At 33.8% G+C, this 14,350-nt stretch overlaps 1 protein-coding gene across 2 annotated transcripts in view; it reads left to right on the top strand.

Annotated features, from left to right (window-relative positions):
* Nucleotides 1-14,350, top strand: part of LOC129757320 (triple functional domain protein) — a 233,912-nt gene that overhangs the window by 212,963 nt on the left and 6,599 nt on the right. The window lies entirely within an intron of this gene.

Raw genomic sequence — 14,350 nt, 5'->3', positions numbered from 1 at the left:
TTTCTGTCAAAGATTTTTTTTAAGAAAGCATAAGGGTGCTGTATACATTCAGGGATAAAAAATACTACAATTTTACATCATATTCAAGCATATGGAAACAACATTTAAACCACTGACCATACTGACTGAACACTCGTTTTCGTTTGTTGGATAATTTTTCCAACAGTACGCAATGTCGATTCCAGAGTGCGCCACCCAACATTCAAAAAAATATAGGCAATTTCTACGATAAAATCGGGCTAAACAGGTACATTTTTCCTATAGGGCATTTTTTTGTAAAATTTTGCAGGTTCGCCACCTACCGTCGGTATTGAAATCGGAAATCGGTATTAAAATTTGAAAAAAAAACATTAGCCACAAAATATCCAAATTTTTGTTCTAAGTGGCATGTCAGTGTGATCAGTGTTTAAACTGTGAATCATTGATTTGCATGTCGATGCATTTTAGCCAAAACGGAATTTTAATTTTTTTTTAAATTCAATGATTGTCCGAAAAATACTTATACATAAACAGTGTTGATATAGGATAATAAAATCAATATAGAGTTTGTAGGTTATATCATTAAGCCAATCTGTCACAATGTGTAAAGTTTTTACAGCATCAAAAGTGCAAAAATTTCGATTTTTCAAATTTTCTTTGTCAAAAACTTTAACAAACTATCTCACAATGTGAGAAACTATGGCATCATCATTTTGTTATCATAAAATGATAATTATATTCCATTATATTAAAATAAAAGTTAAATAAGTGTTGTGGTACACAAATGTTGCATCGAACCATGCTGTTGTATGATACTCTATTTGACTGTACTTATTTGTATCCATTACGATGAATTTTCTACTTTTTGAAATATAGTATATGTATCCATTGGAAAAGTAAAAGTTTGAATTTCAAAAAGCTCAACATCCACTACTTTCTTCAAAACTAGCGTAAAGGAATATTGTGTAGGATTTAAATAGTCCTCATTTCTCTATTCATATTCCATAAACGTTGTAAAATTTAAAAAAGGTGAGTTTTGAGATTTTTCTCATTAAAGTATTAAAAAAAACAGACCCATATGCAAAATCAGGAACAAATAGTGTAATACTGGGTACGCTGACATATTTTTCCTCATATGTTCACATTAGGAACACCCATATGTTAACATTAGGAACAATTAGTGCCATATTAGGAACATCCACACACTTTATAAAACATGATATTTTTCGTAAATTAAGGCTTGAAATAATTATTTCAGATCAGAACAGAGTATGTATGTATGTTGGTAATCCACCATGGGTGCACGGATTCACCGCAGTTTCTGCCAAAGTATGGGTTCACATACATTCCTTAGATTATTAGGTTCGACGAATCTCCAATGCAGCGCGCCACCATACCCGGACCCCATGGCTTCGTATGAACTGTTATGTGGTGAATGTATTGCGTGTGTTGATGTAGGTATATTTTGGAAGAACGAATCAATCAGATGGGCTAGTTTACTTACAGGTATTCCGGCATCCGTGTATATACCTGGCCAGCTGGCAACTGATTGAACATTCCAATTATATATTATATAGTCAGTTATATAATGAAACACATCTTACCTGTCGGCCCGCTTATGGGATTCGAACCCAAAAGTTTTTCTTGCCGATACCGGGAATCGAACCCAGTACGCCTGGCGTACCAATACCAGACTCGCGCCAGCCTATCCACTAGACCACATCGGCGCTACTATTATTTCAGATCAAAACAGAGTTCAGAAAAAAATTTGGAACTTAATTATCAAAAAATTGTATATCTTATCTAAAAACCTCTGACAAAATATAGCGAAATTAGGCTCACTTACCCTATTTGTTTCCTTTTGACTAAAATCTCAATTAAAATTTAAATAAATTGAGTGAAGAATTATGTATTTTGCGTCCAATTTTTTTGTGAAAATTTTATAAAAAATGAACATGAATGATCTTTTTGGGCAGTTTAAAATATTTGATAAAATAGTATATCAATTAGGGATGTACCTAATATTTGGTCTTGTGGTCCTTGTGAACCACCTGCACGTTGTTGGCGACATACCACTCCGTGGTCATTTTACCGTAATGGCAAGATGCCAAATTCGGCCAAAACAGTACAGAACCACCGTGTTTCTTCAGGAAAAGCAGCAGACGTTTATTCAAACACTCTTTCACGTAAATTTCTTGGTTGACAGTCCCGGAAGCCATAAAAATGCTGCTTTTAAGCCACAGGTACAGATGGCTTGCCAAACCAGATATTTCTTCGCGAATTTTGACAGTTTCATGTGCTTGAAAATATCTGCTGCCTTTCCCCTTCCTTTTGCCGTTTAAAACTCCTGTCCCGGAAGCTGCTCGTAGTCGGCTTTGACGTAGGTTTCGTCGTCCATTACCACGCAGTAAAACTTCGTCAGCATCGTCGTGTACAGCCTCCGGGATCGCGCTTTGGCCGTCGTATTTTGTTTATCATCGCGATTTGGAATCACTACCTTCTTGTAAGTCGATAGTCCGGCTCGTTTTTTGGCTTGATGCACGGTTGTAGACGATACACCCAGCTTATTTGCGGCATCTCGGAGGTTTCGATTGAAACTACCGCCAACTCTTTTGGTCGTCTCAGCGGCTTCCAGTTTTCTATCTCCCCCGATCCAGACTTTCTGGCTGTCGACAAACGTTCCCCAAACACTTTAATTACATTTGTAACGGTTAATTTGGCAACTTTTAGCAATTTTGCCAGCTTTGCGTGCGAGTAGCTCGGATTTTCGCGATGCGCGAGCAAAGTTTTGATAAGCTGCTCTTCTTCCTTGGACGGCATTTTGACAACTGAAGAGTGAATTCCAAAATTAAAATAGGAGCAACATTCTACAAACACACCTTCAAAATGAGGGGTGTTCAGGTTTTTTAAATGCAAATTTGAAAGAAATACGTCAAGTTTATATTGACCAAATTTTGACCGTATCACCCTTTAAATATTCGGTCGAATAGGTCAAATATTTATTTTTAAAATATGTAAAATAACATAATTTTTTAAATTATGTTATTTTATATATTTTAATATGATTTTGGATAATTTATAAAATATCCGAAAGTAATGTTGAAAAAGCTACATAATCATACAAAATTTATGGTATCAGTAAAAGATCATACCTTATATCTTTCGTTGTAGATAGCTTTATACTTTGATTATCGTTTATTCCAGATTTTCTTGATGTATCCAGGCTTGCCCATAAATCCAATAAAGAAATCGAGATAATTCAAATTTAACCAAATTTTTCTTCATTTTGAAACATTTTTTTACCTTTCTTTGAAAATTTTTAAATTTTGAAAAAATCAAAGTGAACATAAATGTTTGTTTTATCTATAGATAGGATTGCTTTGAATTGCCTGATAGAAAGCATAGTATGCTTAAGGTTAAATATCATCGTTCTTTCTTTAAACATCTATTTTGAAGATATCTTGCTCAAATTTGAATTTTATCCTCATTACTTTTTTAATTATGAATTATAAAATTATATAAATATTATATAAATTTGAATTTCATCATCATTACTTTTTTATTTATTAAATATAAAATTCCAATTAATTAATTGCTTTGCACCAGAAGCAATCACAAATATGCCTAAACAAATGGATTCATTTTAAAGATTTCGTGTTTTAAAAAATATAGAATTATATTTTGAAAAAATATTCACTTGATTCTAATTGTTAATCAATTATAATTAATGCTAAATTTTTGTTGGTCAAAGAACTTCAAGTGAAGGTTCTGCTAGCAATATATTTAATTCATTTGTTGTTTAACATCTTCTTTTAATGAAATTTACAAGAGTAGAAAAAAATCTAAAAATTTATGGATGTGGTTAAAAAAGAATAAGCTTTAGTTACCTGTTAATTTGAGTAAATACAAAAATCTCAAATCAAGTTGTTATAAGTTTTGATTTTTGCGTCCAAAACGATTTTTGTTAACAAATGTTATCAAAATAATCAAGAACGATTTTTCGGAAGCCCTATAAATTGAGTTGAAACTGGCTGTTGCGATACGATTAAAAAAAAGAAAATCAGCTCAGCTTTTGAGCCGTACCTTACTACGCATCTGAATTAAATAAATGTCTTTAAGATGAAATTGTTTTTTTTTTTCTATTTGTTCTTGCTACCAATACCCTTAAGCGTAAGGAAAGTACTTTCTCATTGTGGTTCTATTTTATTTCCAATACATAAAAAGTTAATTAGAACTGATAGACAACGCCTGGCGGGCGATAAATACTACACATTTAATTGTGCAAAAATGAACTAAAAGGAAAAAAACAGCATGAAAAATATGATAAAGTTTGTCTAGCACTCGACTTGTGCAAAATCGTTCACACAACGAGAAGACACAAGTGGCGCGCTTCTATCTGCTTTCTGCTGCGGTCTTATGTCTGTAAGGGTAGGTAAACCCTAACTAGCTTCATAGCTCTACTCTAGACCACCAGACCACCACGCGAGGTGTGCTGCGCGTTTGTTGTCGATGAAGGTAGTTGGTGAGGGTTTTTCGTGTTGTCGTCTTTTTGGCCTATATCATGTGTGTTCAATGGAAGTTAGTCGAAACAGGTTGAAATAGGTCGAAACAAGTAGGAATGGATTTTGACAGTTGATAATCTGTCTCTTTCCAATTGACTTCTACCGATTTCAACCAGGTCGTCCGTTGAACATACGTTCACCAATACTAATGCGTGTTTTGTGCGTTGTACACACGAATTTCCAGACAGACCGTTTTCATTCAAAAATTTTTGGAACCAGCGAAACGATTACATTTATGCTTTTCTAAAATTCAATTTGGTTTAAAATTTCTTTCAAAATTCATTAAATGAGCAAAAGTCATCAAATAGAAAACTTCTATAGCTTTTTTCGCAGAGTTATTTGAAGTATTAAGGAGAGTTTGATAATTGATTCAAAACTTTTATTCTAGAATGTCACGTTTTTGTTTTCAATTTTTGTCAAAAAGCGTTAAATTATTTTTCAAACTATGTTCTTATTCAGTTACACTTCTTAATTAAAACCCATTCAAATGACGAGCTAGTGTTTTTGTATGTCTTATTTAGAGTTTCAATTAAAACAAAAGGTTAATTGAATTGCAATTTAAAATTTACAATTTAACATATTTTAAATTATAATGTCGTCAAATAAAATTAGGTTGATTAAAGTGTTAATTCAACACTTATTATTAAACACCTTTTAAGGTCAAGTAATATTCCGGAACTCTACGAAAATTTTACTTGGAAAAAATCTCCATGGGGGGCGGGTTCGCACGGCTTTGGTTGGTACCTAAAAAGTTCATAAGCATCTCCCGCAAGCACCACATCAAACCGTTTGATTGCGGTGCCAGCAGAGATCATGCATGAAAAATTAATTGCTGGAAGCACAGCGACAATCCCGACCCGAAACACACAGGACCGAGACCGACCGCCGACTGAATCCAAACATCCAGAGCACGAAAGTGAAATGGCGAAAACGAAACAAAAACATGCTCTCTGTCTAACACATACGCTGCATGTGTGTTAGTGTTGTAGAAATGAATCCTGCTTTCGAGCTGGATCGATTTCGACTAGTTTCGATCGATTTCAACTTGCTCCGTTGAACAACGACCAGATCTGTTTCGACCAAAACATCAGCCGATTGAACAACGACCACTTAACAGAAACTAGTCGAAACCAATCGCTACTAACGATTGAACGCAGCTATCATCAACCAACCACACGGTCTAGATTTCGGTTCGCAAAATTATCACGACAGGAATTAAAACAGGGTGACAGTTTGTACACCCTCACTTGGATTGTCAGTTGCGTGCGGTTTCTACAACAATGAAAACTATTAGAAATGGATATGCTGAAAGTTGAAAAGTTCTGCCCACCTCAAGTGTGGTCTACGTAGTTGGTAAAAAATAAGCTTTAAAACTTCTATTGGTGCAAAACTTTAAGTGAAGTAAATCGAGTGATAACGTTCTATGTTCCAATTGACGACAACCCAGGTTCTTTCGAAGAAATTGGCCATCAAAATTCGCACAGCTGCCCGGCAGCAAATGTTAACGAGAACGGGATTAGGATGTGTCTGGTGTGTTTGATTCAATATTTATGCTGCTGCAGATATTGTACTAACTGCGGCATTTGGCGGCATCTTTATCGAGCAAACGGCAACAACGAAAATGCCCTAACTAGCAATAGCAGCAGCAGCAACAGCAGATGTAGCGTCTACGAGCGGAGGTAAATACGCAAAAACGCAACTGTGAGCTGATTGTGAGAACACACTCTGGGCTTACTGTTGGTTTTGTTTTTGTTGCTGCGCTACGAGGCGCAAGTGTGTGACGATGCATGATTATTTTCACAAGAAAATTCAACGCCTCGCGATAAAAGTGATTCAAACACATTGGGTGGACGATAAAAATGGAACCATAACAACGATGCGATAACCACACAACAAACGCAGAACGGATTGGATTTTTGGCGAATCAAACCTAAACTCTTGCCCCCGTATAATGCCCAATGAAGTCAAGGGGGAATGTGGTATTTAGCCTTGTAATTGCAAATATCTATAAAGTGTTGATAGTATTTCTGACCCACTTAATGTTTTTCGGTACCTACTAAGCTTATCGGTCAAAGGTTTTTAATACGACCAACTGTTTTCAGTCTGAAGTAAGGTCAAGTGAATCACGGCTTCAAGAAGTGCTTCGATAAAAAAAAGTCTTAAAGAAACGAAACTCAAATATGTAAAAAAATAACTTCTTGAACATTTTTGTAACCGAATGATAGTTTTTTATGCAATATTTATTAAATAATCGTTACTGTACACAGTGAAATATGAAGTGAACCTTGAATTTTTTTTTTCCAATAACCCTTTAACTCTTTAACGTTATTTTTAACTATGCTACTTGACATCCCTGCACTATTGGTTGAAGTTGCAGTTGTTTGCCGGTAGCACTACATGTGCTGCATCATTTAAGCGTACAGTTACAAGTATACCCGGTTAGCATTTCATTAATGCCAAAAACCGCCTACCTTCATCATACTATGTGTGCCAGGTTATTTCACGACCGGGATTCGATCTCATGACCGTAAGTTTAGAAGATAAGGATGCTATTCTCTAGGCCACGTTAGTTAGGACAAATGTATGACCCTTTTCAAAAGCTTTCCAAAAGCTCCCTAACTAATCCAAACTCTTCTAAGGAGGTCATGGTGTCGCAAGTGTTTGCTTAATAACTCCGATTTTCTGTCCTTTTCAGGTGGGGCACGGTGTCTCTAGGAGAAAACTTTATTTATCGAAAATTAGCATCGCTAATTTTTGCACCATTCAAAAGCTGGGACTTTCTCCTTTCATTTGAGCCCAAATTTGAAATAATCCACCGGGGGGTCTAGAACATTTGATTTTTTTGAAGATTTTTTAACCTTTTTAACGGATTTTTCAAAGACAAAATCATACTAATCACTGTGAAAACGCTCGTCTTACCTTAAGCGTAAATCCAACGTCATATGTCAATAACATGATTTAATAGGAAATTTCCCTGGCTACAATTTTGTAAAAGACATCAAAGTAATACAAATTGAGAGAAAAGAGTTGGAATGTCACAAACAGAGTGATTATTATTTCATTTGAAAAATCTAATAAAACTTATCACCACTGATTGTACTAAGACCAGAAAAAGTATTCTACGAGCTTAGTTATTGATTGTAGAGTGTATAAATGTTCAAAACGATTTATTTTCATTCAAAAATCAATCTTTTACATGAAATTTTACCAGGATTATGTGAAGTTATGAGCATTTGTAGGGTTTTATTCTGGAAAAAATGTCTTTCGCCTTTCTTGAAAATTGAGTTATTCATATTTTGAGCTAAGTTAGTTTGAATACTTTATTTAAAAAAACATCTTGGACTAGGAAGCAAATTAGATTTACTTCTTACATATAAGCCCAAATTTTAAATAATTCACATGGGTTTCAAAATCAAAACATCTTTGTTGAAAATCTTTCATCCTGTTTGATGATTTCTGAAGGCTTTCATACTTTGATTGTAGATGTAGATTGATGGTATAACCTTAGACATGGGTATCACAAGCATGATAAAGTGTCGTATATAAAATTTAAAAATCAACCTATTTTTTTGTGTTTGATTTAATAAATTTGTGTTTTTGGTGGTACTCGTGTATGTAAAAATGTGGTCGAATTTAAGTTTTCAATCAAAAATTCTAGTTTGTTCATTTTTTTTCAAAAGAACACAAACCGAACCTAATGCCTTTCATTGATGTTTTTGATAAAAAGGAAAAAGAAGATTACAAAATCTCAACATCAACTTTGTTTTCAACAATTTTAAGAGGTTGATTTGATGTAATACTATTATCTGAAATTATTCTCTCGAATTCACTTGAAGTTGTCAGATCTGAAGTCATCAGATTTTTTTAGAATTTTTTTTATTTCGTTGTCTGAAAATTTTGCATTTGTTCAAATTGATGTTTTTTTTCAAACTTCCTAGATAAAATAAAGAAAAACATGGGTTTTTACCTGATCGTATTGAACACTGCAAACATTTGTCTGTGGGTTTCTGCATTTTTGGCTTTCTTCCTGAAATTTTTTTTTCTTCTATGAAAACAAAAAATAACATCGTGTCATGAACAGTATTTAAAGGGGTGGCTTGAAATGCTTAAAATAATTTTTCTACATATATTTTCCCAGATTAGGCACTTATTCCAAATGTTACATTGCTAAAAGTATGAAAAGAGAAACAACATTTTCAAGTCAAACAGATGCCATCTTTTCTTTATATGGCCGGAACAAATTTGAAATCTATCTTTTGCCATTTGGAGTCGAAACATCACGAAGAGGAGGGCGGAGGGGGGGGGGGGGGGGGAGGGAGGATTCAAAATAAAAATTTATTCAAATTTTCAATACATTGGAAAAAAATTGAATCAAAGCTGGCTTGCAACAAACTTGTATTCAATCTATAATGCACAAAATCAAACAATCGAGAAACTTTTGATCAAACATTTGAAATTTTTTTCTGAACGACAGGTGATATCTCTCCCATCTTCTACAGTTTGGTTTTCACTCTTTCAACTGTTGGAATTTTCGAAGAATGTATCAAAATACCTCAAACTTTATTTATTTACCATTTCGGGATGTTTGGAAAAATCGGAGTGATAAAAAAAAAGTTTGGTATTTGTTCCGGAATGATAAAACCCCAAAAACGCTCATAACTTCAGATAATCCTGATAAATTTTATGTAAAAGATTGATTTTTGAAAGAAAATAAATCGTTTTGAACATTTATACACTCTACAATCAATAACTAAGCTCGTAGAATACTTTTTCTGGTCTTAGTACAATCAGTGGTGATAAGTTTTATTAGATTTTTCAAATGAAATAATAATCACTCTGTTTGTGACATTATAACTCTTTTCACTCAATTTGTATCACTTTGATGTCTTCTACAAAATTGTAGCCAGGGAAATTTCCTATTAAATCCCCCCTTATTCTGCACCGCGCGTGAGGTGACGATAGTCGAGTCGAGTCGGAGTCACGTGAGTCTTGTCACCTTATTCCCGAAGCCGATGTGACAGAGCATACGATTTGTAACTCACGGTGACTACTAGATTAGGATAAAAACTCAAAAAGTTCATTCTAAAAGACGTTTCTCACCTAAAGCGACTACTGGAATCGGGTGACTCGACTATCATCACCTCACGCGCGGCGCAGAATAAGGGGGATCATGTTATTGACATATGATGTTGGATTTACGCTTAAGGTAAGACGAGCGTTTTCACAGTGATTAGTATGATTTTGTCTTTGAAAAATCCGTTAAAAAGGTTAAAAAATCTTCAAAAATATAAAATGTTCTAAACCCCCCGGTGGATTATTTCAATTTTGGGCTCAAATGAAAGGGGAAAGTCCCAGCTTTTGAATGGTGCAAAAATTAGTGATGCTAATTTTCGATAAATAAAATCGTTCCATCAGACACACCGTGTGGGGACGAGATAGAAATTCAAGAAAAATTTAAGTACATAGGAATAGTTAGTCTCTGAACAGTAAATAACTCTTAAGTATCAGATGTTCGGAAACATTTGAACAACTTTACTTGTGTTTTTAAGGTTTTAAATTGCTTATAAGAAAAATCAGATAAAACCATCGGTCGCGAGAATTTTGATTCTTGCAAAAGTACTGTTTCAAAAGAAGACAAATCTTTTTTAATATTCGCTCAGCCCCGACAGTTCTTGTAAGGTTCTACCGGGAGTCGGTGCTGCATAATTTCCGGCGGTAGTAAACTGCTGTTTTCACACTTACGGTAGCTTCCCAGAAACAAAACTGGCCATATGGCCTAAAACTAGTTAAAACGGAAACAATCACTTTTTAGCATTATATCATTTTTGTTATTTGTAGGTTAAATTATGTCTCAAAAAATCGCCACCATTTAAGTGACAAGTTTTGTATGTTTTTTTTCTATTCTTCTTTTTTATTATTTTACGAATAACATTAATGATAAATAATTGGAAAACTCCAGTGAAATATCAAGTTTAAGAAAGCTTAAAAACACATTCAAATTGTGCACACGTGGTTGTTTATTATGCAATCCAATTGTTAAAAATTTATTTATTACCTGTGTATATAAACATAAATTTCTGACTGTTAACGGTGCTTTTTCAAACAATCACAACGTCGACATCGCTTCGCTCGAACTTTCAAATAAATTCAACCGTACAGCAGGGGATTTTGAAACAATTTTATCGCTTGGGAACTAGCCTAAAATATGATAAATTTATAAAAAAATCTTCGATGTTCTGCAAAAAAAAAAAATGAGAGATATATAGCAAAAATTAGAAAAAATTGAATCAAAGTAATCAAAAGATTCCTTTTAATTCAACCACGGTAACCGTGGTTGAATTAAAAAGAATCTTTCGATTGCTTTGATTCAGTTGAATCATTCAACCAAGTAGGCTCACAACACAACAGAGAGAAAAAATTGATAATAAAATGACAAAGCCATGTTCAAAATATAAAAAAATAAAAATAAAAATATAGCAGATGGTAGAAATTTGACAATGAAATGAAAAAAAAAAATCTGCCAAATGTACAGTTATCGAAATAGAAATAATGCCACTATGTGTTTTGTTTGTTGAAATATGAATGATTGAAAATCACGAAAATTTTCTTCTACAGTTTGTTCTGAAAGTTTAGTTTTTTTGGACGTAGCAATTGGCGTTGAGGCCCAAAAATGTGAAAAAGGGTGAAGTGAATAGAACCACTTGAGATTTTCAACAAAAACAAGATTATTTTAAAAAAAACTGTGTAAAAGTGAGTAATAATGCTTCTACGCATTATTTGAATAGATAACTGCATTTCAACGAGTTTTCTAGAATTCCAAAGGTTTTCAAAGGTTTTAAAAGAGGGTTTTAAGAGATGCTCCTCTAGCGTTAAGGCATTTTATAGTTGAGCTGTAATTCTTTAGGTTTATTTAGGCCCATATTCATTATTTTGAGGTATTTTCCCATCACAGTTTTGTGTAAGTTCACGCTGCAGAAAGCTTTTCCGGTAAATCACCAGCACAAGGATATACCACCGCCAAAATTCCTGCTCATCTCAACTTCCGATTCAATTGCAAATCATACCAATAATACTGCTAGTCGTCTGGTCCATCAAGTTCCATCGGAAAGTACACCATTATTCTGATTATCGGTCCACGAAATTCACTTTTAGTGACCTTGATGAAATTCTAATGATTTGATTTTGTTATCTTAGAATTTCCAAGGCGGTCACACGGTACCAAGTACTTATTTCTTGACCAAAATTATCCAGCACACCTGAATAACTCCCATCAAATTGAATTAAATGAGCATCAATTCGATCTAATTGCATGTTAGTGCTGCCATCTATAACTTGAAACCAGAGAAATAGTGTTTGACTATTTAAAAACATTAGTATTTTTGAATTTGAAGCCTGTTTTTTGGATTCAAATTCAGCCTCAAATCTATGTTTCGTCATTTTGCATCATACTAATGGATGATGCTTTGATAAAGTATTTTAGCTCAAATATCAAATTCCTAAACACTAGAGGAGCATCTCTAAAAACCCCCTCATAAAATCTTTGAATACCTTTGAAATTCTAGAAATCGCCGAAAAATGTAGTTATCTATTTAAATAGTTCGTAGCATCATTATTATTTACTTTTACACAGTAAATTTCTAGAAAAAATCTTGTTTTTGTTGAAAAACACAATTGGTACAATTCTTATTTCGCACCCTTTTTCATATTTTTGGTTCTCAACGCCAATTGCAACGTCCAAAAAAGGTAAACTTATGCTTGATTTATCCGTTAAACAGGGGGAGTGTGGTGGGTCGCTACAACATTTTAACAAGCAAAGCACATAGTGGTACTATTCTTATTTCGCTCACTGTATATCAAAAACCACTCATCAGATCGCCACAAAATTTAATTTAGCACACGTAAAATTTGAATTTATAGGTAGCATTACGGCGAATTTAATAAATTTTCATCCATGAATTCGAAAGTTATTCACAAATGAAAGTGTTGCTTTTTTTCCAAATATACAGCCGTTCTAAGCAAGAATGTCCCATGTGACTTTTGGGTCATTTTCATTTTTTTGCTGGAAATGGTCTCTTTTAGTGTTAACTATCGAATAAAAACACAAACAAGTATACTTTGTTCTGAACTTATTCGAAATTTTCATCAAGGTCGTTGTCTCTATGTTGATAGTTATACGCAAGAAAGTCACACTAGAGAAAATTCTATGAAAAATGCAAATTTTATCAAAAAATTGTCTTAGGATGAGTTTAAACTGTTGAATTTAATGTTATTCACTGAAAAGAACACTAAAATAGAGGGCAGAGGAGGAGCGAGAAGCCTTGAGTGTTTTATTCAGAGAAATTTTCACTAAACACTTTTCGGTAGGCACTACTTACAAGATCCATACTCAACTATACATTTTTATAAACAAAGAGAAACGTATTTCTCAAATTAAGGTTTAGCATGAGTTTATGGGAAAAAATAAACTACGCAAGCTTTTAAAATGATAGAAAAATTGTAGCCGTGTGACAGTTTTTCGTAGAACCAGCATCGGAATGCGTTCTGATTCTACGCAAAAGTGTCACACGGAGCATTTTTGGCTATAATTTGCTGTTTTTTTTGTACGAAATGTAATTTTTTTTGGCAGAAAACATTGTAAAATGATTAACTTGAACTGTTCACTACGAAAAAACTGTCGGTGAATTTTTAGTTTGAGAGAAAAATTGGAAATATAGCTGATATTTCAATCGCGTTTTTCTCGTTTGCACGTTTTTCCACATGGGACAATCTTGCTTACAACGGCAGTATAGTCCTTAGAAGCAGTGTTGGAGTGATTTTCAAACAGCTAGGTACAAACAGCTTTAGGAAAAATATCAAAATTGACCAAATCTATGGGTTCAACGATGGCTCCAGAGAAATTTCTCATGAGCCACTTTTGCCTTGAAAACCATGTTTCCTGGAATGTTTAAGTCGAGTTGAACGGAATACCAATACCATATAAGAAAAAATCTAAAATTCTAAGCATAACTTGTGACAGTTTTGAAAAGTTAGCTTATTGAGTCTCTAGCTCGGCCAAAGTTAGTGATCGCTGATCGTTAACTGAGATTTAGTTTGTATATTTAGAGGACATACTCTTCCAAACGACGCAGTAGAAGAAGAAAAATTTTATGTTACCTACTTGTTTAACAAATTTTGTAATAATAATAAACATTTTTCAAAGGAAAACTATAAGGCTCCCTTACAAAATATCAAAAATTGTGTTTGCTCAATTGAAAAGGTTTGTATTATAGATTGAAAAACCTTCCTTCTTCAGATTGAAAAATTGAAAAGTAGGGGGATTTAAAGTTTTTGCATAACTTGTGAGCTACTGTACTTACGTGAAATGTTCACATGATTATTATTGACCCGTCTCAATTGGACAGATACGAAGCGTAAGAGGAGCTCTCATCTTTTCACAATTTGCTCTCTAATCAAATTCGACTCGGGAGAGTATTTAAGTAGGTAAGAGAAATGTTTCTTTAATAGGTCGAGACCTATTTCTTCTGTCTCTTTCCTGTAGAGAGATGTTAGGAGGGAAGGGATCTCCCATATTTTTTTTCGCATAGAAATTATCGAGCAAATGGAACCAAATTAGGCACGAGCAAGTTTTGGAGCACGCCAAATGTTTTCTTGATTATTCTATAGACTTCTCCCTTCTTTCTGTGGACGGACACAAAAGCGAAAAGGGCCCCCATAATTTTTTTTTTAAATGACTTGCGTCAACCAAATGGAACTAAATTCGGCATGGGAAAGTATTTGTTGAAAATCACAATAACACATTTGTTTTTATA

This window comes from Uranotaenia lowii, chromosome 3 (assembly GCF_029784155.1).
Source record: "Uranotaenia lowii strain MFRU-FL chromosome 3, ASM2978415v1, whole genome shotgun sequence".
NCBI lineage: Eukaryota > Metazoa > Arthropoda > Insecta > Diptera > Culicidae > Uranotaenia > Uranotaenia lowii.
The sequence above is the reverse complement of the archived record's forward strand: the minus strand, read 5'-3'. Positions and strand labels throughout refer to the sequence as shown.